This window comes from Somniosus microcephalus, unplaced genomic scaffold (assembly GCF_052327205.1).
Source record: "Somniosus microcephalus isolate GS21.2 unplaced genomic scaffold, FLI_Smic_1.0 unresolved_chr1, whole genome shotgun sequence".
In the NCBI taxonomy this organism is placed as follows: Eukaryota; Metazoa; Chordata; class Chondrichthyes; order Squaliformes; family Somniosidae; genus Somniosus; species Somniosus microcephalus.
Genome location: NW_028225179.1, coordinates 58,045,167 through 58,052,342, shown reverse-complemented (window position 1 = coordinate 58,052,342; position 7,176 = coordinate 58,045,167). Strand labels below are relative to the sequence as shown.

Sequence of the window (7,176 nt, the reverse complement as noted above, 5' to 3'; positions counted from 1 at the left end):
TCCCCTTCCACAACTCTTGGCTGAACAGCACCTCGCATCTTCTCCTCCGCTCCCTTAATATTAGAGGAAACATTTACACTTTCCCGCAAGTCCTGCCCGTGCACCCGGATCCGCTATGTTGAAAATGTTCAGTCAGCTTCTGTGAGCAAACGAGATTTTGGTATTTTCGTTACATGAGGTCAGTGATTGTTAGAAGTAGGCGGGTGTGAAACAGTCTGACCCATGTTGGAAGCCAATGTGCAAACCGACCACAACAAGACTCCAATCTGCAATTTTTTGATAATATTATGAAACACACCGAAGTTAAACACCTTATGCATCATGTGACGCGGTCACTGACTAAGTCACGTTGATTTCTTGTGGTTCTTGAAATGCCAATGAATTAACTGACTGGAGGAATTGCTTCAACTCCATGTGATCGGCTCGGCTCATCCTTGGGCCGAGTGGCGAGTGGTGCAACCAAATTCCGCAGCAAAACAGCGACTGAATCATTAATGTTCTTCAAGGAAGGGAAAATGCCCCCTACACTTCCTGTTATAGAAGTGGCCCCAGTCTCACCCCAGTACCATGATGCTTAATCCCCTCTGAGCTAAACTGACGAACCATTTTCAAGAAGGAGGCCCATCGCCTGCTCAGCAGGTTAGTTAATCTGCTGGACGTCCGGCTCTGACAGACTGCATGTTCTTTCAGTCTGACTTTACGCTTTTCTGCCCCTGCTGCCGGTTAGCTCAGCCCTGGCAGTCCTTGGAAGCCAGAGAATCAATCAGCGAAAAACAGAGAAAGACAAGAGGAAGAGATAGGGAGAGATAGAGACATGCAGGCGAAGAAAATAACAAATGAAGAATATTGCAGCTTGAGGGGAAATCATTCTCGTCTCTTGAAATATTATAAAAGAGCATTGGGCAACAATTTAAATGCGCCTCCCTCGTTCATGTATCTCTTAGGCTCCGAGAGCGGTAAATGCAGCCCGGCAGCTCCAGCTCTTATTTATTCGAGCATTGAATGGAGCGTTAAACAGTACCGCAGCGAGCAGGAAAACCCGAGTGGATTTCAATCCCAGGCATTAACCCATCCGGCATCGCAGCTGCAAGCGGCAGGTGCTGCATGACCGGAGAGCAGACAGTTGCGGTTTTGCTGCAAAATTGAACTTTTGAACTAACGGTCCCTGTCCTAAAATTGGACTTTGGTGGGACTCGAATCGACAACCTTTGAATGTTTCTACAGAATAGAATCAGCGAGCAGTCCACTGCGCGAGCTTTTACATCACTGAGCGCAGCATTCTCAGCACCATGTTCAGGAGAATCCTTGTTTCTGTTGAACATGCTGTAGGAAATATGTGCAGATAATCCGTGAGTTTACACATCATCCCGTTTGTGACAAATGTCTTGTCACTGCGTTGGAATCGAGACTGTGTCTGACACATTATTTTTTACATCAGAGTTACATCAAGGTAAATCGTGCTTGACTAATCTACCAGAATTTTTTGAGGATGTAACTGGTAGAATAGATAAGGGAGAACCAGTGGATTTGGTGTATTTGGACATTCAGAAGGCTTTCCATAAGGTCCCGCATAAGAGATTAGCGTGTAAAGTTAAAGCACATGGGATTGGGGTTAAGGTACTGACTTGGATAGAGAACTGGTTGGCAGACAGGAAGCAAAGAGTTGGTATGAACGGATCTTCTTCTGAGTGGCAGGCAGAGACTAGTGGGGTACCGCAGGAATCGGTGCTAGCACCCCAGCTATTCACAAGGTATTAATGATCTAGACGAGGGAACAAGATGTAATATCTACAAGTTTGCAGATGACACAAAGCTCGGTGGGCGTGTGTGCTGTGAGGAGGATGCCGAGAAACTCCAGTATGATTTGGACAGGTTGGGTGATTGGGCAGATGCATGGCAGGTGCAGTATAATGTGGATAAATGCGAGGTTATCCACTTTGGTGGCAAAAACAGGAAGGCAGATTGTTATCTGAATGACAATAGATTGGGAGAAGGGAAAGTGCAACGAAACCTGGGTGTCCTTGTGCACCAGTCGCTAAAGGCAATCATGCTGCTGCAGCAGGTGGTTAAGAAGGCAAATAGTGTGTTGGCCTTCGTAGCGAGAGAATTCGAGTACAGGAGTAAGGATGTCTTGCTGCAGCTGTACAGGGCCTTGGTGAGACCACACCTTGAGTATTGTGTGCAGTTTTGGTCACCTTATCTGAGGAAGGATGTTCTTGCCATGGAGGGAGTGCAGCGACGATTCACCAGACTGATACCTGGGATGGCAGGAATGACATCTGAGGAGAGATGTCGATTGGGCTTATACTCGCTGGAGTTTAGAAGAATGAGAGGGGATCTCATTGAAACTTAAAAAATTCTAACAAGACTAGACAGACTAGTTGCAGGAAGGATGTTCCCGATGGCGGGGAGTCCAGAACCAGGGGTCAGAGTCTAAGGACAAGAGGTAAGCCATTTAGGACTGAGATGAGGAGGAGTTTCTTCACACAGAGAGTGGTCAGCCTGTGGAATTCTCTACCACAGAAGAGAGTTGAGGCAAATTAATTAATTATATTCAAGAAGGAGTTGGACATATTTCTTAAGGCTAAAGAGATCAAGGGATTTGGGGAGAAGGCAAGAACAGGCTACAGAATTTGGATGGTCAGCCATGATCTCATTGAATGGCGGAGCAGGCTCGAGGGGCCGAATGGCCTACTCCTGCTCCTATCTTCTATGTTTCTATGTTACAGGTTTAAGAGTGAGAACGCCTCCACGCCCTCCTATAAATCAATTAAACTCTCATCCGCTATTGCAACATTGTGGGCCAGAGGAACCTCAGTGCTCTCATGGAACAGCTAATAAGTAGACAAAGTTTGACGACACACCAATTGTACCCTCGAGTCCTGTAGAAATGTCACAAGCAAAAGTATTGGTTGCTTTAAGTCAGGCTCGAATTCGCAACCGCGGCATTTCCCGAGCCTGGACTGTCATATATGGCCCGCACGCTAACCGATTGTGCTACTAGAGCCATGCGCAAACGCTAGGAGGTCTCAGTGCTCCCATCACACAGCTGCCTTTTCTACCTGTCTTATAAGTGAGAAGACATCGAATCATCGAATCATTCCGCACAGAAGGAGGCCATTCATCCCGTCCTGTCTGTGCCGGATCTCTGCAAGAAATTATCAATTATTCAGACTCCACTGACTTTGCTCCACAGCCCAGCTTTATATTTGTGTGTCTCTGTTTATTAGTTCTAATGAATTTAGATATACGTGCATGATATTTATACATAGATTTGTGTACATTTCTGTGAGCTGTAAATGAAATTCTGTGTCGCTGCCTCAGTTATCAAATTATTTGTGTTCATCTCCGTGTTATTTTAAAGGTGTTTGTTTGTATCTCTGTTTTATTTATGAAAAGATCTCTGTGTATCGCTGTCTTATAATTGTATTTGTGTTTATTTACGCGTTATTTACAAGTAACTAGATACAAATATATCAACAGAAAATACATTTATAACGAACACAGACGCACCGCAGTACAATTATATATAAAATATTGCATTCAAAAACATAAACACTAACACAGATAAACAAATTGTATTTATATACAACAGAATAACTCATAACTACATTTGCTACTAACACAGTGAAACCAAATTATATTTACAACTATCACAGATAAAAGAAAATGTTACTCACTCCGGTACTTGTTGTGGGGAGGATTGTGAGCAAATTCAAGGCAACAGCTCATATAAAGGAGAGGATTTAGGAAAAGGTGAACACATTTCCAATTAATGAACAGGTGCTCTGCGAGCTGGGTTCGCACCTGCGCAGAGAAACCCAATGCAACTTCGAACACAACACCTTAACAACTCGGTCATCACAGCTGAAATTGCACTCCTTTGAAAAAGACTAACACACAGAATGATGCGGGACTGTGAGCACACCCAATTTAAACAGACACAAAATGATGCGGGACTGTGAACACTCTCGGTTTAAACAGACACAGAATGATCCGTGACTGACAACAACCCCGATTACCATGAGCGGAGAAGTCAGATGCCTTATCCATCAGGCCAAGGAAATTTCGGGGGCAATCCGGCTATTTTGCTTCCGAAGGCCGGCCCTGCTTTCGCAGCGCTTGTCTGTCGAGCTGTCCCGCGGGTCTAAATGTATCGACTGGTTTCAAAGCCCCAATCAGATTGTTGCGAATGGGACATGTGCCCCCAGGAACAGCGGTTGGAGTAGAGCAAACTTAACGGTGGAAGTAGGTGAAAGTGAATGTTAGATTAAGGCAATACCGCAGGAAAGTGACAATGAAATGGAAGCAGGCAAAGCTGGGAGAAGAGGCGGGATTGAATTATGGAGCATCAAGCTCAGGCATGTGAGAGCACGGGGTTTTGAAGGAGTGAGCAGATTTTCGCCGCCAACAAAAAATGCTGTTTCATGTAGTAAAGATTGATTTCTCGCTGCTTTCTCTCAGCAGGGGCAGCAGTGAAACAGAAAACAAAACAAACTGTGCTGTGACTCGAATTTGAACCGAGGTTGCTGCAGCCACAACGCAGAGTACTGACCACTAACGATCACGGCGCCACACACCAGCTGCAGTGGTTTTGTTCTGACCACAGTAAAGTCACGCATGGCACTGTTTAGAAAAGATGGATTTTCGGTGAAAAGACCAAAATCAGCACGGGCACAAATTCTGATAGGGGTGGAAATCGCCCCACGCCCCGCAGCGACTGGAGCCTTAATCCAGAATGGGAACTAGTGCAACCGCAGTTACATTTAAAAGAATTGTGGCCCTTCCACATGCGAAGAAGCTCACCCCTGAAGGGTCAATGGCACAAAGGAAAAGGCCCACGCTAGGAGTCGAACCCAGGATTTCCTGTTTACAAGACAGGCGCTTTGACCAACTAAGCCACGGAGCCAGTTTACGTTACAATTTCCCGCCTCCACTCACTTATATCTATCAGCTACCTGTCACTGCCTGTTGGAGTTTGAGGCCGCTTTGTATTGATCCATCTCTCTTGTCTATTCCACCATGTATCCCGATGCTGTCTGTATCTCTCTCTGCGTTTAGCTCAGTGTCAGTCTGTGAGTTGATTCTGAATGAATACCTGTGTTTGTGTCTTACATGAAATAAATGAGGGGATCAGACAATCCTTCCTCTGACACTGGGGAACTAATGAGCCAACATTTCTGACAAGATATTGTTTATTGTGACGCAGAATATACAATATTCCATCTTGAATGATTTAGGTTCAATTCTGTGCAATATAAACTTTGACCCCCAATGTGTTTCCAATAGGCCGCCTTTTAATCTGACGTCACAAACGCCACCATTGCGCCTCAAGGTGATTCATAACTAATAAACAGAGAAGTCAAGCACTGAAAGGGTATTTGTAGAAAGGGTTGTGAGACTGTGGAATGCACTGGCCCAGCAAGCAGCAGATTTAAAACAAGGTTTAAAAACCGGCTGCGTGTGGGAGGAAGGGGAGAGAGAGGCAAGAGAGACACAGGAAAGGTCAACTTGGAAACTATTGGCCCGGAATGTGCATTTGTTCCCCCCACTGTATTTAAACACATTTAATGTCATATTCATACATTGCTTGTTTTGAGCAATTTATGAGATTTAATGTTGTCTCTGGTCTGTAATAAAATCCCCCACTGTATTTAAACACATTTAATGTCATATTCATATATTGATTCCTTTGAGCAATATAGGACATTTATCGCTGTCTCTGGTCTAAAATAACTGCTTTATTATTTGATCCCACCCGCTGTGTTTAGGCTCTACCCTGAATATTTATCTCCGACCTAGAATCAGTTTGTAATCTGGAGACAAGGTTTCTGCAGCCGGCGGGCAGGGAGCAGAGGCTGTGGCTGATCTGTGTCATGTGGGAGCAGAACACAATGTTTCTGCTGTTTATTTTCATTACCCTGCAGAATATTCCATACTGTTCTCAACATCTTACATACCGTTAAATATCGGAATGTTTCCATTATTATAATGATCGCTGTGAACCTTCGCGATTTGATGAATTTGCAGCAAATTATTGCCAATACTAAACAGGGTCAGCGATTTGAAAATTTAACTTGTTGGAGGTGGTGTTTTTGCAACTGCGATGGCCAAGTGCTTTGAACTTGAAATCCACTGGGGATTCCCCGCGCAGGTTCAAACACTGCTTGCAGCGTGTTCTCTCATTGTTGGAATAAATTATTTCAAATAATTTATTTTCTTCAATCTGCTCCCTCTGGATGGATTTTGGAATTTTCAAAACCTGTTTTAACTAAACTAAATGATTGGCGAGAGACCTGGATCACTTATTTACTTCAAGAAGGCAAGCTGGGTTTGCTGACCTAATTCCAAAAGTTTTCTGCAGATTGTCTGGAAGCTCCAGATAAGGAGGCCTCGAGAGTCTCTGAGGAACCTTCGCATACAGTCGGTGCTGTCCGGTAGCATCAGTCTGTGTAACCATGGGAGAGAGAGAATGCAAACTCACTGGAAGGCTTGTTTCTGTTAGCAGCAATGGTACAAGAACAGCCATTCTAAAATATAAAGCAGAATACAGTCCAGGAGGCAGACAAATCGAGTGGAGATCGTGAAGACTGACCAGAAATAAACACCAACACATAATTCATCTTTCCGACTACGAAAAAAAGAAAGACTTGCATTTATGTAGCACCTATCACGAACACTGAACGTCTCAGAGCGCTTTTCAGCCAATGAAGTCATTGTTGTAATATGGGGAACGAGGCAGCCAATTTTCACACAACAAGCTCCCGCAAATAGCAATGTGATAATCGAGAGATAACTATTGGCCAGGACTCCGGGGATAACTTCCCTGCTCTTCTTCGAAATATTGCCATGGGATTTTTTCCGTCCACCTGAGAGAGCAGGCGGGGTCTCGGTTTAACGTCTCATCCAAAAGACGGTACCTCCGACAGTGCCGTGCTCCCTCAGCACTGCACTGGGGTGTCAGCCTAGCTTTATGTGCTCAAATCCCTGGAGTGAGAACTAAACCAACAACCTTCTGAGGGAGAAGCGAGTGTGCTACCCACTGAGCCACAGCTGACAGCAAAAAACTGGTTGCTCTGAGTTTCGAGTTGCACCACTAGTTAAAGGTTGTACAAATCTCTCTCTGTAAAACTCGTATTATAATGTTAATAAAACCAATTGTTGGGAAGATCAAGC

The 7,176-nt window shown here is 44.5% G+C and overlaps 1 non-coding gene across 1 annotated transcript; it reads right to left on the bottom strand.

Moving 5' to 3' along the window:
• Positions 1-4,834: 4,834 nt before the first annotated feature.
• Positions 4,835-4,909, bottom strand: trnat-ugu (transfer RNA threonine (anticodon UGU)). The gene has a single exon. It is a non-coding gene; the product is annotated as a tRNA-Thr (tRNA).
• Positions 4,910-7,176: the final 2,267 nt, after the last annotated feature.